This window comes from Mobula birostris, chromosome 3 (genome assembly GCF_030028105.1).
Source record: "Mobula birostris isolate sMobBir1 chromosome 3, sMobBir1.hap1, whole genome shotgun sequence".
NCBI classification, from domain to species: Eukaryota; Metazoa; Chordata; class Chondrichthyes; order Myliobatiformes; family Myliobatidae; genus Mobula; species Mobula birostris.
In genome coordinates this window covers 97,159,733-97,178,234 of record NC_092372.1, presented here as the reverse complement: position 1 = coordinate 97,178,234, position 18,502 = coordinate 97,159,733, and the positions used below count along the sequence as shown (strand labels likewise).

At 41.8% G+C, this 18,502-nt stretch overlaps 1 protein-coding gene across 12 annotated transcripts in view; it reads right to left on the bottom strand.

Moving 5' to 3' along the window:
• mapk10 (mitogen-activated protein kinase 10) overlaps positions 1-18,502 on the bottom strand; it is a 353,081-nt gene that overhangs the window by 109,703 nt on the left and 224,876 nt on the right. The window lies entirely within an intron of this gene.

The window sequence follows — 18,502 nt, the reverse complement described above, 5'->3', positions numbered from 1 at the left end:
CTGTACACAACTCCCACCAGCGTCTTCTGCCCCTTAGTGTTACGCAGCTCTACCCATATCGATTCCACATCTTCCCGGCTTATGTCCTTCCTTTCTATTGCGTTAATCTCTTCTTTAACCAGCAACGCCACCCCACCTCCCCTTCCTTCATGTCTATCCCTCCTGAATATTGAATATCTCTGAACGTTGAGCTCCCATCCCTGGTCACCCTGGAGCCATGTCTCTGTGATCCCAACTATATCATAATCATTAATAACAATCTGCACTTTCAATTCATCCACCTTATTACGAATGCTCCTGGCATTGACACACAAAGCCTTCAGGCGCTCTTTTACAACTCTCTTAGCCCTTATACAATTATGCTGAAAAGTGGCCCTTCTTAATGCTTGCCCTGGATTTGTCGGCCTGCCACTTTTACTTTTCTCCTTAGTACTTTTTGCTTCTACCCTCATTTTACACCCCTCTGTCTCTCTGAAAGATTAATCTGTCTCGAATAAAAAATTATTCACTGTTAAAACAGTAAAGATAACAGGAACATATTAACTATTTTAATAATATTCCACATTTAACTTCAAAGTTATTGTGACATGTTAATGTTCTGAGGGTTAGAGACACAAGGCTGCAATAAGCGACAAGGCAGCAGAATTTGGGTGGACTTCAAAATTCAAAGTAAATTTTATTTTCAAAGTACATATATGCCACCGTATATAACCCTGAGATTCATTTTCCTGTGGGTATACTCCGCAAATCTGTAGAATAGTAACTATAAAAGGATCAATTGAAGATCAACCAGAGTGCAGAAGACAACAAACTGTGCAAATGCAAATATAAATAAATAGCAATAAATACCAAGAACATGAGATAACAAGATAAAAAGGCCTTAAAGCAAGACCATTGGTTTTGGGAACATCTCAATGGAAGGGCAAGTGAGTGTAGTTATCCCCCTTGTTCAAGAGTCTGATGGTTGAAGGGAAATAACTGTTCTTGAATTTGGTGGTGCGAATCCTGAGGCTCTTGTACCTTCTACCTGGTGACAGCAGTGAGAAAAAAGCATACCCTGGGTGGTGGGGATCTCTGATGATGAATGCTGCTTTCCTACATCTACGTGTAGATGTAGATCAATTGTTGGGACGGCTTTATCTGTGATGGACTGGGCCAAATCCACTAGGATTTTTCATTCAAAGGCATCAGTGATTCCATACCAGGCTGTGATGCAGCCAGTCAACACACTCTCCACTACACATCTATAGAAGTTTGTCAAAGTTTTAGTTGTCATGCTGATGTCTGCAGACTCCTAAGGAAGTAGAGGCTCTGCTGTGCTTTCTTCGCAATTGCACTTACATGACAAACCCCGGACAGACCCCTGAAGTAGTAATCCCCAGGAACATAAAGTTGCTAACCCTCTCCATCTTTGATCCTCTGATGAAGACTGACTCATGGACCTCTCCTGAAGTCTACAATCAGTTCCTTGGTCTTGCTGACGTTGACAAGTGGTTGTTACGATACCACTCGGGCAAATTTTCCACCTCCCTCCTCTATGCTGCTTGGGATACGGAAAATTATTTTGCTTCTTTGCCATTATGAGTAGAAATCATGGTCTGAAATAATTTACTCCTTTTTGTGTTTCCTCCTTACTGAGCTATACTGTGGACCTGATAACTCTCACTCAATATCTCTCTACAATGGCTGATCATGAAATTATGTGTGATTTGCTTTGGAGTGTATCACACAATCATTTCTCTTGACCAAAACTGTTCCTTCTCCACGGAGAAGTACTTATCTGCTTTAAGTGGGTCCTTCTTATGGTTCAGCAGAGAGGAGGAAAAAATGTTGGAAACCATAAAATATGCTTTGACATACTCATCTTCATTTCTAATAAAGCCTTAGATTCCAGTTACTTAGTTATTATCAAAAAAGGAGGCAGAAAGTTCCAAAAATTAATGATAACAGAAGAACATTGGCTGGACATATCAATGATCTTTTCGTTTAACAAGTAAGAGATCGGATTTAGGTTTTCAGTGACAAACAACACATACAGTACACCTGCTTTCTACTACAACTATATTTTATGAACCTTCTTGTAAGTCAGTTTATGTAACTAAAATATAAGTGATTGTCACAGAAATTCAATTAAAATATTATTGCTCTGGAGTTTCCATTTGCATTTTGGTGGGAATGGCATTGTAAGTGTGTTACTTCTTGGTTTTCCAATCCCCAACTATGTTTTCTGAAATCAGAATTCTAAAGGGAAACTGGCAGCTTCCTGCAGTAGAGGAGAGCCGTTAGCTATCTCTTTTTTTCCCTTGATAAAACAATATAGCAATTAGATGTGATTAATATATTTAGCAACAAGCACAAAGTGCAATGTTCTTGGGTCAAGCTGTGCTGGGGTTACTTCTGTCAGCTTGTGGTTGTAATGGTATTACACTAACACCTTCCTTAGAGAGGACTACAAATATCAACTTTCAGTGAGACTGTGTGTTCCTTAGGTATGCTGCAAATTTGAGTCTGAGTCTGTCTGCAGTTGTGGGTTCTGACCACAAAGTGTCACTGCAATGCAAACTAATTCAGTTGCCTAAAGTGCAGTACAGTCGGCCCTCTTTACCCGCGAGTTCTGCATGCACGAATTCAACCAACCGCGAATCCAGAAAATCCGGAAGTGCTCTTCCAGCACTTGCTGTTCGAGCACGCACAGACTTTTTTTTCTTGTCATTATTCCCTAAATAATGCAGTATAACAACTACTTTACATAGCATTTACATTGTATTAGGTGTTATAAGTAATCTAGAGATGATTTAAAGTATACGGGAGGATGTGCGTAGGTTATCCTGGATCGGGACTGAAAAAAATCCGGAAGTTCTCTTACTAAGTAAGTCGGAACAGGTACATCCAGTATTATTTAGCATCAGTTAGTTAAACATTTGTCATAGTACATAGTATATATTTTACCTTTCTATGCATATAAAACACTTAAGAAATGTATGTTCCAGCGCCGGGCTCGGGAACGAAAGTTCCCCAGTTCAATCCAGTGACAGATCGCTCCCAAGTGCACTGTCCATCCCTGCCGGGTTGATGTGAAGGATCAAAAGCCCAAAACCCCATAATTAAACCACTGCATTGCTTAGTAATAATTGTAGCTTTAATCGGGCAGGGCCTTTCTCATTTTATCCTTTAAAATTGTTCCGATCATTGACAGACCGTAGCCTAACGCTTTTCCAATGACCGATGGCGTTTCACCTCTTTCTGATCGCTTTATTATTTCCACTTTATTTTAAATCACCATCGTGATTATTTTCATGAACAGAAACACTGCGGATTCAGAGCTCCACTGCCGGGTCCTAATGCCCACCACACTGAGATAGGTTAAATAAGGTCCAGGGTTCCGCTGGGTCCTAAGGCCCACCGCATTGAGACAGGTTGAATAAGGAACTTGAGCATCCGCGTTTTTTAGTATCCGTGAGGGGTCCCGGAACCAATCTCTTGCGGATAAGGAGGGTCGACTGTATTTATTTCATCCTACCATTGAGACAATACTTAACATAGAGGTAAACATGAGAAGGGCCACTTCTGGGTATTTGGGTTTACTGCATTTGTATCGTGCTTGCAATGTGTGGACAATTTATGCTTCAATTATGCTTCAACCCTAGCTACATAGATGTGCTTAAGACTTTTGCACAATTCTGTATACCCTTGCTGTACCACCTGAAATACGTAGGTCCATTCTGCTGTTGAGATAAGATGTAGCTGAAAGGCATAATCTTTCAGGTTGGCTAATATTTATGAATGTATGTGTGACTTATGTCAGGCAATTGCGCCAACAGTGTGTTAGATATCTTTCTCAATTGCTGCACATTCTCAGATTCTAGGGGTATCTTTTCAGGGTGAGCACGTACAGAGTAGCATGCTAGGCCATTTCAAAGGCAGTTAAGGGACGTGGCATAAGCTTGAGGAACAGCATCAGTAAGTGCACCCTGCAGTCTTTAGGACTCAATAACGAATTCAAGAATTTCAGGGAACTCTGTTTCTTTGTTTGTATTAAAACTGCTCAGTGAACTTATTTTTCCTCATTCCAACACAATGCCTGATCTGCTGCCAACTTCAACATTTTCTGCCAGTTCCAATTTGCCTATAGCAGCTTTAGAAATGCCTTTTGTTAATCTCTCCCAAATACTCTCCTTACACATCTATTCACTAAACAACTAGATAAACATTGAAATCTCTGGGAGAAACCTGGCCTCACCCAAAAAGAGATCTTACCATTATGAAAAAATCCCTCTACAATCTTAAACTAATTTGTTTTCTCATTCCCAGTAATGACAGAGGTTAGTCCACCTGAATAATTAACACTGTTCCTCTTTCCACAGTTGCTGCCTGACCTACTGAGTATTCCCAATATTTTTTGCAATATTTATATACATCCTTAACCGGAATTGATTAGAGAACTTAAGGTAAAAGAGCACTGGGGGAAAAAGATCATAACATGATCAAATTCACCCTGATATTTGAGAAAGAGAAGCTAAAGTCAGATGTATCAGTATTACAGTGGAATAAGAGGAATTAAAGAGGCATGATGGAGGAGTTGGCCAAAATTGACTGGAAAACAACACTGGCAGGGATGATGGCAGAGCAGCAATGGCTGGAATTTCTGGAAGCAATTTGGAAGACACAGGATATATACATCCCAAAGAGGAAGAAGTATCCTAAAGGCAAGATGATACAACCGTGGCTAACAAGAAGTCAAAGTCAACATAAAAACCAAAGGGAGGGCATTTAATAGAGCAAAAATTAGTGGAAAGTTAGAAGATTGGGAAGCTTTTAAAAACCAACAGAAGGCAACTAATAATAGTCATTAAGAAGAAAAAGATGGAATACAAAAGTAAGCTAGTCAATAATATTAAAGAGGATACCAAAAGATTTTTCAGATACATAAAGTGTAAAAGAGAGGTGACGGTGGATACCAGATCACCGGAAAACAATGCTGGAGAGGTAGTAAAGGGGGACAAACAAACTGAATAAGTATTCTGCATCAGTCTTCACTGTGGAAGACACGAACAGTATGGTGGAAGTTCCAGGCGTCAGGGGTCATGAAGCGTGTGAAGTTTCCATTACTAGGGAGGAGGTTCTTGAGAAACTGAAAGGTCTGAAGGTAGATAAGTCAACTAGACCAGATGGTGTACACCCCAGGGTTCTGAAAGACATGGCTGAAGAAACCGTGGGTGCATTAATAATGATCTTTCAAGAATCACTAGATTCTGGAATGGTTCTGGAAGGCTGGAAAATTGCAAATGTCACTCCACTCTTCACGAAGGGAGAGAGGCAGAAGAAAGGAAACTATAGGCCAGTTAGTCTGACCTCAAAGAGTTGAGGAAGATGTTGGGTGTTGATTGTGAAGGATGTGGTTTCTCAAACCTCAAAGGAAGTTCACAAAAATGATTCCAGGATTGAACGGCCTGATGTATGAAGAGCATTTGATGACTCTGGGCTTGTACTAACTGGAATTCATAAACATGAGGAATGACCTAATTGAAACCTATCAAATGTTGAAAGGTGTTGATGAAGTGGACATGGAAAAGATGTCTCCTATGTTGGGAGAGTCTACAACCAGAGGACACAGCCTCTGAATAGGCAGATGTCCTTTTAGAACTGATATGAGGAGGTGTTTCTTTAGTCAGAGAGTGGTGAATCTGTGGAATTTGTTGCTACAGGCAACTGTGCAGGCTGTCTTTACATATACTTAAGGCAGAGATTGATAGATTCTTGATTGGTCAGGGCATGAAGGGATATGGGGAGAAGGCAAGAGACTGGGACTGAGAGGGAAAATGGATCAGCCATGATGAAATGGTGGAACAGACTCGATGGGCCAAATGGCCTTGGCCTAATTCTGCACTATATCTTATGGTCTTACAGCCTTAACCTTCTCTGCACTGCTGAGAACCATTTTATCTTATTTGGTTTCTCCACAAACTCAATGGTGTAATGGACAGTGAAGGCGGCTATGAAAAGCTTGCAGTGGCATACAGACCAGCTGGAAAAATGTGCTGGAAAATGGCTAATGGAATTTAATGCAGACAAATAGGGTAAACAGGGTAGGACTTACACAGTGGGTTTTGGGGAATGTGGGAGAACAGACAGATCTGAGAATACAGATCCATATTTCCTGGAAAGCAGTGTCACATGTAGATAGGGTTACAGAGAGAGCTTTTGGCACATTGGCATTCATAAATCAGAGTACTGAGTACAGGAGTTGGGATGCTATGATGAAGTTGTGTAAGACATTGGTGAGGCCATATTTAGAGTACAGTATTGTGCGCAGTACTAGCCACCTATCTACAGGAAATATATCAATAAGATTCAAAGAGTACAGTGTAAATTTTCAAGAATCTTGCCGGGTCTTAAATATCTGAGTTATAGGGAAAAGTTGAACAGGTTAGATTACCCTGGAGTGCAGGCGAATGAGGAGAGACTTGATAGAGGTATACAAAATTATGAAGTGAATAGATAAGAGTAAATCAAGCAGGCTTTTTCCACTCAGGTTGGGTGAGATTAGGACTAGAGGTCACAGGTTAAGGGTGAAAGATAAAATATTTAAGGCGAACATGAGGGGGAACTTCTTCAGTTAGAGGGTGGTGCAAGTGTTGAATGAGTACCAGTGGAAGTGATGGATATGGGTTTGATTGCAACATTTAAAATAAGTTTTGATAAGTACATGGATGGGAGGTATGGTTCAGGTGCAGGTCAATGGGATGGCAGAATAACAATTCAGCACAGACCAGATGGGGCCAAGGGCCTGTTTCTGTGCTGTTGTCCTCCATGACTCTGTGACCCTTTCAACACAGGTACCAGCCTCATCAATCTCTATGCTTTCTACAACATCTTTTCACTCTTTCATTCTGAAGTTTGGTACTAAAACTAAACACGTTACTCAGCTGGAGGCTCACACAACAATAGTACTGAGACAGCAGAAACCCTGCGAAGTATGGTTCACAATCAGTACATTTTAAAACTAATCCCTGGTGTGCTGGCTGCTCTGGGAAAATTCCATATCTTCTACTGATATCCTTCAAGAAAGGAATATTATACCATTACAATAAGATAGACAAGGAAACTGCACTAAATTTGTTTCGGTGTAGTTGCTCTTACTAAGGAAAAGGAGCTTGGGAAGTTGAAAGGTCTGAAGGTAGATAAGTCTCAGGGATCAGATGGACTACACTCCAGGATTCTGAAAGAGATAGCTGACAAGATTGTGGAGGCATTGGTAATGGTCTTTCAAGAATCACTAGATTCTGGAATGGTTCTCGAGCACTGGAAAGCTGCAAATGTCATTCCACACTTTAAGAATTAGAGAGGGAGGGAGAAGAAAGAAAATTATAGGCCAGCTGCCTGACTTCAGTGGTTAGGAAGATGTCGGACGCCACTAATAAGGATGAGGTTTTGGGGTACTTGGAGGAACATGATAAAATAAGGCAAAGTCAACATAGTTTCATTAAGGGGAAAACTTGTCTGACAAAACTGTTGAAATTCTTTGAGGAAATAATAAGCAGGGTAGAAAAAGGAGAGTCAGTGGATGGTGTTCACCTAGATTTTCAAAAGATCTTTAATAAGGTGACACACATGAGGCTGCTTAGCAAGACAAGAGCCCATGGTACTACAGGACAGATGCTAGCATGGATAGAATATTGGTGACTGGCAGAAGGCAAGGAGTTGGAATAAAGGGAGCTTTTTCTGGTTGGCTACTGGTGACTATTGATGTTTCACGGGGGTCAGTGTTAGGCCTGCTTCTTTCCACATTATATATCAATGATTTAGATAATGAAATTGATGGCTTTCTGGCCGGGTTTGCAGACAATACAAAGATAGATGGTGGGGCAGGTAGTTTTGAGGAAGTAGGGAGGCTACAGAAGAATTTAGACAGATGAGGAGAATGGGAAAAAAAGTGGCAGATAGAATATAGTGTCAGGAAGTACCACAGTCATGCACTCTGGTAAAAGGAATAAAGGCATGGACTATTTTGTAAGGGGGGGGGAGAATTCAAAAATTAGAGGTGCAAAGTCCTCTCAAGTACTTATACAGGATTCCATAAAGGTTAACTTGCAGGTTGAGTCAGTGGTAAGGAAGGCAAATGCGATGTTAGAAGTCATTTTAAGATGATTAGAATATATGAGTAAGGATGTAATACTGAGATTTTATATGGCATTAATCAGACCGTACTTGGAGTACTGTGAGCAGTTTTGAGTCCCTTATCTAAGAAAAGATGTGCTGGCTTAGAGGGGGTCCAGGAGAGGTTCACGGGAATGATTCCAGTAATGAAAGGTTAACATGGGGAACGTTTGATGGCTCTGGGCCTGTACTCACTGGAGTTTAGAAGAATGAGCCAATCTCATTGAAACCTACTGAACATTGTAAAGACTGGATAGTGTAGATGTGGAGAGGATGTCTTCTACAGTGGGTGAGTCAAGGACCACAGAGCACAGCCTCAGAGGGGCCTCCATTTAAAATAGAGATGAGGCCCTCTTCAGCTAGAGGGTAACAAATCTGTGAATTCCACTGCCACAAACGGCCGTGGAGACTGGGTATAATTAAAGTGGAGGTTGATAGGTTCTTGATTAGTCAGAGTGTCAAGGGTTATGAGGAGAAGACAGGAAAATGGGGTTGAGAGAGATAAATCAGCCATGAAGGAATGATGGAGCAAACTCAATGGACTGAATGGCCTAATTCTACTACCTCTGCTTCTATGTCTTATGCTCTACGTTTTTAATAGTATAAAGTGCTATTAAAGGAACCATTTCAAACCCAGTCTTGCACAAAATTATAAATACAGAACCAGCTAACAATGACCAAAGGGTTCTGATACTTCCTGTTTTTCAGCGTTTTTTTTCTTTTTACATCTTGTTTTACTATTCAATCACCATTGAAAAAGGTTTTTACCCAATTACATTCACCATGTTTCAGCCTCCTGCAACTGCTAACCTTCTGCAGGTTCTGTTCATTGTTAAAGCTGTCACCCTCTCCAAAGAAACACTTTTAAAGGTCAGATTTAAAGTCCAAGAGAAATATAAGTTCCAAAGGGTAGCACAAAAAGAAAAAAGAACGAGTTTATGTACAATCTCAGAACATTCTGAAGTACTCCGCAGTTAACACAGTACTTCTCAAATGTCGTCACTGAGAAAATTGGTATTTAGCTCATCTCAACACCCTTCATCAAATTAGTTTACTACAAGGACGTAATAAAATTCTCGCTTGAACATAGAAATCTACAGCACATTACAGGCCCTTTGGCCCACAATGTTGTGCCGACCGCGTAACCTACTCTAGATCAGAATTACTCTACCACATAGCTCTCTATTTTTCTAAGCTCCATGTACCTATCTAAGAATCTCTTAAAAGGCCCAATTGTATCCGCCTCTACCACCTTCTTTGGCAGTGTATTCCACGCACCCAGCACTGTGTGTGTGAAAAATTTACCTCTGACGTCCCTTTGTACCTACTTCCAAGCACTTTAAAGCTACGCCCCCTCACGTTAGCTATTTCAGCCCTGGGAAAAGCCTCTGGCTATCCACATGATCAATGCCTCCCGTCATCTTATACACCTCTATCAGATCAGCTCTCTTCTTCCGTTGTTCCAAGGAGAAAAGGCCAAGTTCACTCAACCTATTCTCAAAAGACACGCTCTCCAATCGAGGCAACATCCTTGTAAATCTCCTCTGCACTCTTTCTATAGTATCCACATCCTTCCTGTAGTGAGGTGACCAGAACTGAACACAATACTCCAAGTGGGGTCCGAACAAGTTCTTATATAGGTCTTGAACTCAATCCCACAGTTGGTGAAGGCCAACACACTATATACCTTCTTAACAACACTGTCAACCTGCGCAGCAGCTTTGAGTGTCCTACAGACATGGACACCAAGATCTCCCTGATCCTCCACACTGCCAAGAGTCTTATCATTAATACTACATTCTGTCTTCAAATTTGACCTACCAAAATGAACCACTTCACACTTATCTGGGTTGAACCCCATCTGCCACATCTCAGTCCGGTTCTGTGCCCTGTTGATGTTGCGCTGTAACCTCTGACAACCCTCCAGACTATCCAAAACACCCCCAACCTTTGTGTCATCAGCAAACTTACTAACCCACCCTTCTACTTCTTCATCCAGGTCCTTTATATATAAAAATAATCACAAAGAGGAGGCGGTCCCAGAACAGACCCCTGCGGAACACGACTGGTCACCGACCTCCATGCAGAATACAAACCATCCACAACCACCCTTTGCCTTCTGTGGGCAAGCCAATTCTGGATCAACAAAGCAAAGTTTACTTGGATCCCATGCCTCCTGACTTTCTGAATGAGCCTTGCCTGGGGAACCTTACCAAGTGCCTTACTGAAATCCATATACACTACATCCACTGCTCTACTTTGTTACATATCCCGTGAGCATGATGTAATTATCTTGTGAGCATTATGTCATTATCTTGTGATGGGCATGAAGCAATTGTCTCATGACCATGGGGTGATGTTATGTCACGTGATGGCGTGTTCCAAACGGTACTTAAACAAAGCCCGCCACTGTGACGCAGTTCTCATTTTTATTTTTAGTGCAACGTTGTTGTTGCCGGTCGGATGTTTGGAGACACCACTGGTTTTGTTTGTTGCACCTTATTTTTACCTTACAGTCCAGTATCAGAGAGTGAAGACATTACCAGAGTTATCCAGGCAAAGGATTGGGTAAAGTTAATGTCGTTCAGCGTCTTGGGAATGATCGACCTTTTTGAATTTGTTCGGGAATTGTGGCTTACACATTTGAGTTAAACCTCTGCAGGGTCGGGAAGGTTTGTGCAGTGACCACCCTCCAGTCAAAAGGTTAGTTCCACTATTTCTTTGTGATTCCTTTGGACAAGGCATCTCTCAGCTGTGATCGGCAGATTCGTCATTACTTCGAAGGAATTGTTGTTTCGGGGAAGTGTCTTCCTTAATGACTGTATAAATTACATGGACTTTTGAATTTACCACTTTAAGTCTATGCTTGGATGAAAACTCGTTAATAATAGTTTATAAGTTTGACTGTTTGTTCAATATAGTTGCCTGTTAACTTCCGGTTAAGTTAGTCCTTTGTTTATTTTTTGATGTTTTGAGCAGAGGTTAATAAATCTCGTGGTTTGTTTATAACTCTGTCTCATTTTCATATCTGTTGCTGCTGGTTCATAACAACTTTCTTCAAAGTGTTTTGTTACATCCTCAAAGAATTCAATCAGGCTCGTAAGGGATGACCTGTCTTTGACTAAGCCGAGCTGACTATCCCTAATGAGATTATGCCTCTCCAAATGCTCATAAATCCTGCCTCTCAGGATCTTCTCCAACAACTTGCCCACCACTGAAGTAAGACTCAATGGTCTATAATTTCCTGGGTAGATGACAGATCTTCCTTGAAGATCACAGATTAAACAATATACTGTTCATAGTAATAATAAATACAGTGATGAGAGCAAAACATGATGCAAAGATAGTGGTGCAGTCTCCAATTCCCACAAATAGCAATGCGAAACAATCATGTGATGTTGCTTGAGCAATAGTTATAGGTGAGTACACTTGGGTAACTTTCTGAAATAGTGCCATGAGGTCTTTTACACCCTTCTGAGATTATTGTGAAGCAGTTTAATGTCTCATCCACAAAATGGCACCTTGGGCATACAGCTTACCCTCAAACACATCACGTGAACTTAAGACTCGCTTGCTGAAGTAGTTGGAATGGGAATTGAAACCTGAGTGGCCACAACAACACTTAATTTTCTTTTATTCATTTCTCAGGATGTGTATGCTACTGCCAAGGCCACATCCCCTATTACCCCTTGTGAACTACTCAAGCTATTTCAAAGAGCATTTAGTATGTCAACCACATGGGACATGTCTGAAGTCAAGACCAGGTGAGGACAGCAGACTTTCTCACTCATGAACCAAATGGGTTTTTGCAGTAATCCCATGGTCTATGTCATCATCTTTAAACAGATTAATTTTTATGCAAAATCCACATGATTAGCAGAACTAAAATTCCACACCTTCATGTTGGGAGATGAACTTTGAGTCTAGACAGTTGGTCCAAGACCCTGGATCACTGGCACTGTGATTTAACCAGTTCTTTACTATCAAATTTATAGTTAAGTTCTTAACCAACTTATAGTAACTATTATTGTGCTCTGTCAAGTCTCTTCATATTACCTAATGCCGAGACCAACTGCAGATACAAAAAAATCTCCATAGATTCAATAAGCTTCTCACTGAGGAAGAATGAGACAAATTTGACTCCCTGTTCCTTAACATACAATTCTATGAATGGTTAACTGAGCCAGTGACGCAATCTCACTGAACCTTGCATGGACCCACAGAGTAGTCTACATAGCCCCAGGTGTATTATACAGGCACATGGTGTTCGACGCTTCCACTCAAAAAATAATACAATTGAATGCTTAGACTCAAAAAACAAACAACACAAAAACAACAGCAATTGTCATTTATCTTTAGTATAATTTCTTGAGGCTGGTTTCATTGGAGACACAATGATTAAACAGTAAACCACTCAGTGATCTGGCTAAAGATACAATCAACAAAACGGATTTTGAAAAAAAGCTTTAGAAGTGCAGAAGAAAGTATCATGTTGAAGAAACTAAGGAAAACTTAGGTTACAACCACGCTAAACTATGTCAAGGTGAGAAATACGCACGGATTTCTTAAACAGACCCAAGAAGCACTGAAAAAAAATTTCACGGAGAATATTCTCCATTTCCTTTATTCAAACTTGCCTTCCTATGCTATTGATTAGCTTAAATGTTTCACAAATCATCTGCCAGTAACTTTCAAGTAGTGGAGGAATATCTTTTACAGGCAATAGAAATATTATACACTGGATTCCGGTTTCTGGGGACACATCAGGACCTTTGGTCTAATTAAGCGGCTGCCCCAATTAGCCGATATTTCATGGAAATGGTTAAAAACGTATAAAAAAAATGAACAAGTGTTTTACTGAGTAACAAATTATGTAGTTAAATGAAATACAGAACAAATTAGAACATTACCAATACTACTACAGTACTATAGAACTGTGTATTAGTTTCTAATATTTATCGAAAGGAGGAATTCATCCAGTGTACGCAGTTGTGCTCTTTTGATTGACTGTAAATGGACAAATTCAGCGCAGACACCTAGTGCAGATAATGGTCTGCCTTCACTGCCTTGCTGCATGAAGAAGTGTTATAATCCAACAATAAATTTCCTGGCACCCTGTGTCATCACTAGTTCAAGTTCAGATGTGTTCAGAAGTTCAAGCTGATGTTCCGTACAGAAAATACAGGAGGAGCTCAGCCGGGGAGGCAGTATAATGGAAATGAACAAGCAGCCGAAGTTTCGGGCCGAGACCCTTCATCAGAACTCAAGGTGAGTGGTAACAGGAGGATAGCTTTTAATTTGGTCCAGTAGAGTAATATTTTGGTTCATGTCAAATCCTTTCGTGGCATCTTGGCAAGGGTCTGAATTTTTGTCAAGTCAAAATAAAAAACAAAATTAGCAACAATCACTGCTTTTTGAATCGGTGTCCATCGAACCAAATGGATAACATACTGCAACACAAGCACACACAACTGATGTTATCTAAAAACTCTTCACTCTAAGCATGGTGTAGTGTCTAACGGCCACACAAGTGCACATGTAAGGTAATGTAATGGGTGACAGATGACACATACTATTCATAACAGAAACTGTTCTACCTAATTCACAAGCAGCATCAATGAGTTGTTGTCTTCACCTTAAGAGACAGTGTCTGATGTAATGATGTCAGTGTAGGGTGCCTGCTTTCGGTTTTGTTGGTAATGGAAGTAAAGGGCTACAGCTTTTGTTAAGCAGGTAAAATGACTCTCACATGTTTTATTCACAAATCCTACACTGGTGACCCTAACGTGATCGGACGATTCCAGATTTACTCAAAGACACGTTGGTCAACACAGTGGCTTTCGAGTTGCTGGAGCTTTGGGAGCAGCACACTACCTGCCACGTGGTTTGCACAGGCAGAAACCCAGTTCGCGCTGAGATAAATCACTGAGTACAATACTATATTCTTCTATGTTACAGCATTGCAAAGTAATTCCACTGCCGCCAGGGTGGGGAGTCTACTAGAAAACCCATCTGCACGTGATAAATACGTTACTCTGAAAACTTGCCTATTACAGACTTTTGAATGGAGTCTGAGCATGCCAAACAGTTGCTCTCATTCACTGGCCTGGGTCATGTGAGGCCTTCAGATCTAGTGGACTACATGCTGTCCCTCCCGGGCAATCACCATCCTTGTTTTATTTTTAAAGAACTCTTTATGCAGCAAATGCATGAGCAAGTTCACATAGCTGTCACTAATACACCCATGAAGGACTATAGGGAGTATGTTAAAATGGCCAATACTCTACACTCAGCCAGGTAGGGGTGCATCGTTCCTCCTCCTCTCCCTGTCTCAATAAGCCCCGTCAGCTGAGCCACGAGCAGACTCGGGCCCATGGCTCCAAACTAATCTATGTTTTTACCACATATGCTTCGGCACAAGCGCCAAGTGTCAACCGCCATGCAGCTTCAACAGTGCCAGCGCATCAGGACATCGGAGGTCTGCGAACACCGTGGGATCCAGCTGCCAGGGTCATCTATTGTTCATTACGGACAACCTTTCTTGGCAACGCTTCCCGTGTGACACGAGCACTCAAGTGAGTGTGCTGCCAGCACAGCCCATTGATGACAAGGCAGAGAGCAATGGACCCTCACTACAGACCACCAGTGGCAGCAGAATCAGGACTTGTAGGACAAGATGCATAATGCTCTGCATCAGTGGACAACATTACATATGAGACTTTGTCTTGGCTAAAAGTTGCTAGACCTCTCCTTGGCGCAGATTTGCTGGCGCCAAAGGACTGTCAGTAGAATCTATGAACTGCTGGCTTGTGGACGCAAAGGACTTTGGGTTGTTACCCTGTAGCCCTAGTAAATTTCTCATGAGGACTCTTGTCTAGTACATACACCACTTCATGTGAATTCACTCACCTGCTGGGTGAATTCCTCAACCTCACCAAGCCCATTTTCCACTACAGTCAAAAAGCACAGGGTCAAGCACAGCATTTCCACAACTGGCTCACCAGTTCATGCCCATGTGCGTAGACCGGACTCAAAAAAGCTGGCCAGGTGCAGGCCAAGTTTGCTAACATGGAAATGCTTGACACTGTGCCCAGGTCAAATAGTCCTTAGGGTTCACCACTCCATATAGCCGCTAAGCCCAACAGTGGTTGCCACCCATGACGATTACCACCACCTTAATGAGGCCACCATTTGTGATCATTACCCAATCCCACACATTCAAGACTAGTTGCCACAGTTAGCCAGAAGGGCAATTTCTTTCTAAAGTGGACTAAGTCAGAGGCTACCATCACGTGTCTGTGTGTGCTGAGGATGTTCCTAAGACAATTGTTATGACCCTATTTGGCCCATTTCAGTTTCTGCACATGCTGTTTGGGCTGAAAAATGCAGCACAGACTTTCCATTGACTAACGGACTTAGATTTTATTTTTGTTTACCTGGACGACATACTTGTCACCATCGCATCCAAAACCAAACACTTAACACATCTCCGCACACTTTTCAAGTGCCTAAGCCAACATGGGCTGATTATTAACCCTGCTAAATACAGTTCAAGTTGTCTACTATTGTCTTTCTCAGCCACTGCATCTCTGCAGAAGGTGTGAAATCCTTGCATCAAAAGATGCTGCTATTATGGACTTTCCACTGTCCCACAGTACCAAAGCACTGCAACAGTTTTTAGGAATAGTGAATTTTTACCACCATTTCATTCCGTGAGCTGCTGAACTTGTGCTGCCCTTGTATGGTGCCCTTAAAGGCAGTTCCCCTAATCACGTGATTGGGTGGTCAGCAGACATGTTCAGCGCATTTGATGACACCAAATGAACTCTTTCAAATGCAACCCTACTGGTGCACTCATTCCCCAATACACCTAGCTATCACTACTGACACCTCAGACAACGCTGTGGGTGCAGAGTATGAACAGTTGGTTGCAGGTGTGTAGAAGCCACTCGACTTCTTCAGCTGGCAGCTCCACTCCCCTGAGCACGTCTGACTGCGAGCTTCTCAATCTCTATCTGGCCATCACCATTTCTGTTTTCTACCAGAGGGTTGGCATTTCACCAAGTTCATTAACCATAAACTTCTCATGCAAATGACGGCCAAAGCATCAGAACCTTGGTCTGCACAGCAGCATTGTCACCAGGCCTATATTTCGGAATTCACAGCTAACATACAGCACATCAAAGAGAAAAATAATGCTGTGGCTGATTGCATCTCACGGTCCACCAGCGATTCCGTACACGTTGGATTTGACTATGCTGGCATGGCAGTTGACCAAGCTACTGACCTAGAGGTCCATGTTTACAAGACAGCGGTCACAGGCCTGAGGTTGGCTGACACCAAGTTCATGGATGCAGGTGTTTCTTTCCTGTATAATGTCTGAACTGGTTGCTCTTGCCCCACAGTGCCTACAAACTAGAGGTACAGTTTTTAACTCCATTCACGGCCTGTTGCATCCAGGTGTGAAGGCTTCACAGAAACTCGTTACTTTAAAGTTTGTGTGGTACAGCCTTAGGAATAATGTCTGAGGCTGGAGTGCAGCCTGTGTTGCGTGTCAGCAGGTGAGAATTACGTATCACGTTCGGGCACCATCGGCAACTTTTGAGATCCCAGAATGACGATTTGACTGCTTCAACATTGACCTGGTCGGTCCTCTCCCTCCCGCCACCCCCCCACCCCGCAATTTCAAACACCTCCTTACCATGGTGAACCAGACCTCCAGATGACCAGAGGTTGTCCCTCTAGTGTCAATGACGGCTGTGGAGGTAGCCTGGGCATTCATCAATACCTGGGTTGCTTGGTTCAACACCCCATCTGATATTTCTGCCGACCGCAGTTCCCAATTCTTTAACAAGCACTTGATTCTAGTTAGAAACTGTTCAATAACAGTCACCTGTCCTAATTAAGTGGCAGGGTGTCCCAAATAAATGAAGGGAAACCCAGCTATTTTCATCATTAGATTAAGGGTTTGGCCCAAATAAATGGCTTCTCTAATTAACCGACGGCCCAATTAACCAGAATTCACAGGATATTGTTTAGTTTCGGAAACTTCTGCAAAGAAGCTTTGGTTTCAAATGTAGAAACTCAGCAAGTCTAGAAATGCATCTGTAACTGAACTAAATTGTTTTCAGGACATGCCCTATGAATTTTTATTGCATATATAAAAAGGCATCAAACTAACCTGTTAAATTAAGAACTTATATCACAAGTCCTGGTTACGCAGCCACTGACACCAGGCAATCTCTAAAGATTATTGATAATGGCTAGGGTCACCCACCTTGTACAGACACTGCCCAGAAGCCAATTACAATGACACTGTCCAGAACCAGAGGCCACAGTTTAAGAATAAGAGGTAGACAATTTAGAACAGAGCTAAGGAAAAACTTCTTCACACAGAGGGTTGTGGTTCTATGGAATGCTCTGCCTTAGAAGGCAGTGGAGGCCAATTCTCTGGATTCTTTCAAGAAAGAGTTAGATAGAGCTCTTAAAGATAGCGGAGTGAAGGGATATGGGGAGAAGGCAGGAAAAGGGTACTGATTGTGGATGATCAGCCATGATCACAGTGAATGGTGGTGCTGGCTCGAAGGGCTGAACGGCCTACTCCTGCACCTATTGTCTATTGACGAGAAAAATTTGCCAAGAACAATCATGGTCATAGGAAGACAATGATCGCCCATATCACACAATGACACACCACTTAACAAATGAATGATTCACCTATAACCATACAGAGTTTCAGATCACAGCCAATAAAGTCCCCTTTAAATGTAGTCATTATACCAATTCAGGGAAACATGTCAACTAATTTATGCACAGAAAGATCCCACAAACAGCTAAAAGATAAATTACAGGACAATTTGGCATTTTTTTGTTGATATTGGTTGAGAAGTAAATAGTGACCTGGTTATCACATGGAACCTCCCTGATTTTTCCTGGAGAACATTTTAGGACCTTTAAAATTCATCCAGCAGGGTAGGTGGGGCCTTAGTTTTACACTTTGATGTATTGTGGTTTGATTCTACTTCCTTCTGACCAAGCCATTTTTGAGCTCAAGATGATACCCAATAAGCAACGCAATTGTCACAATAATTAAATACAGCATTAACTTTTACATTGACCTCCTGAGTGTATAAGGAACACACTTAACCATAAGCAAGTGTTCCATCAACCATAGAACATAGAATAGTACAGCACAGTACAGGCCCTTCGGCCCACAATGTTGTGCCGACCCTCAAACCCTGCCTCCCATATAAGCCCCCACCTTAGATTCCTCCATATACCTGTCTAGTAGTCTCTTAAATTTCACTAGTGTATCTGCCTCCACCACTGACTCAGGCAGTGCATT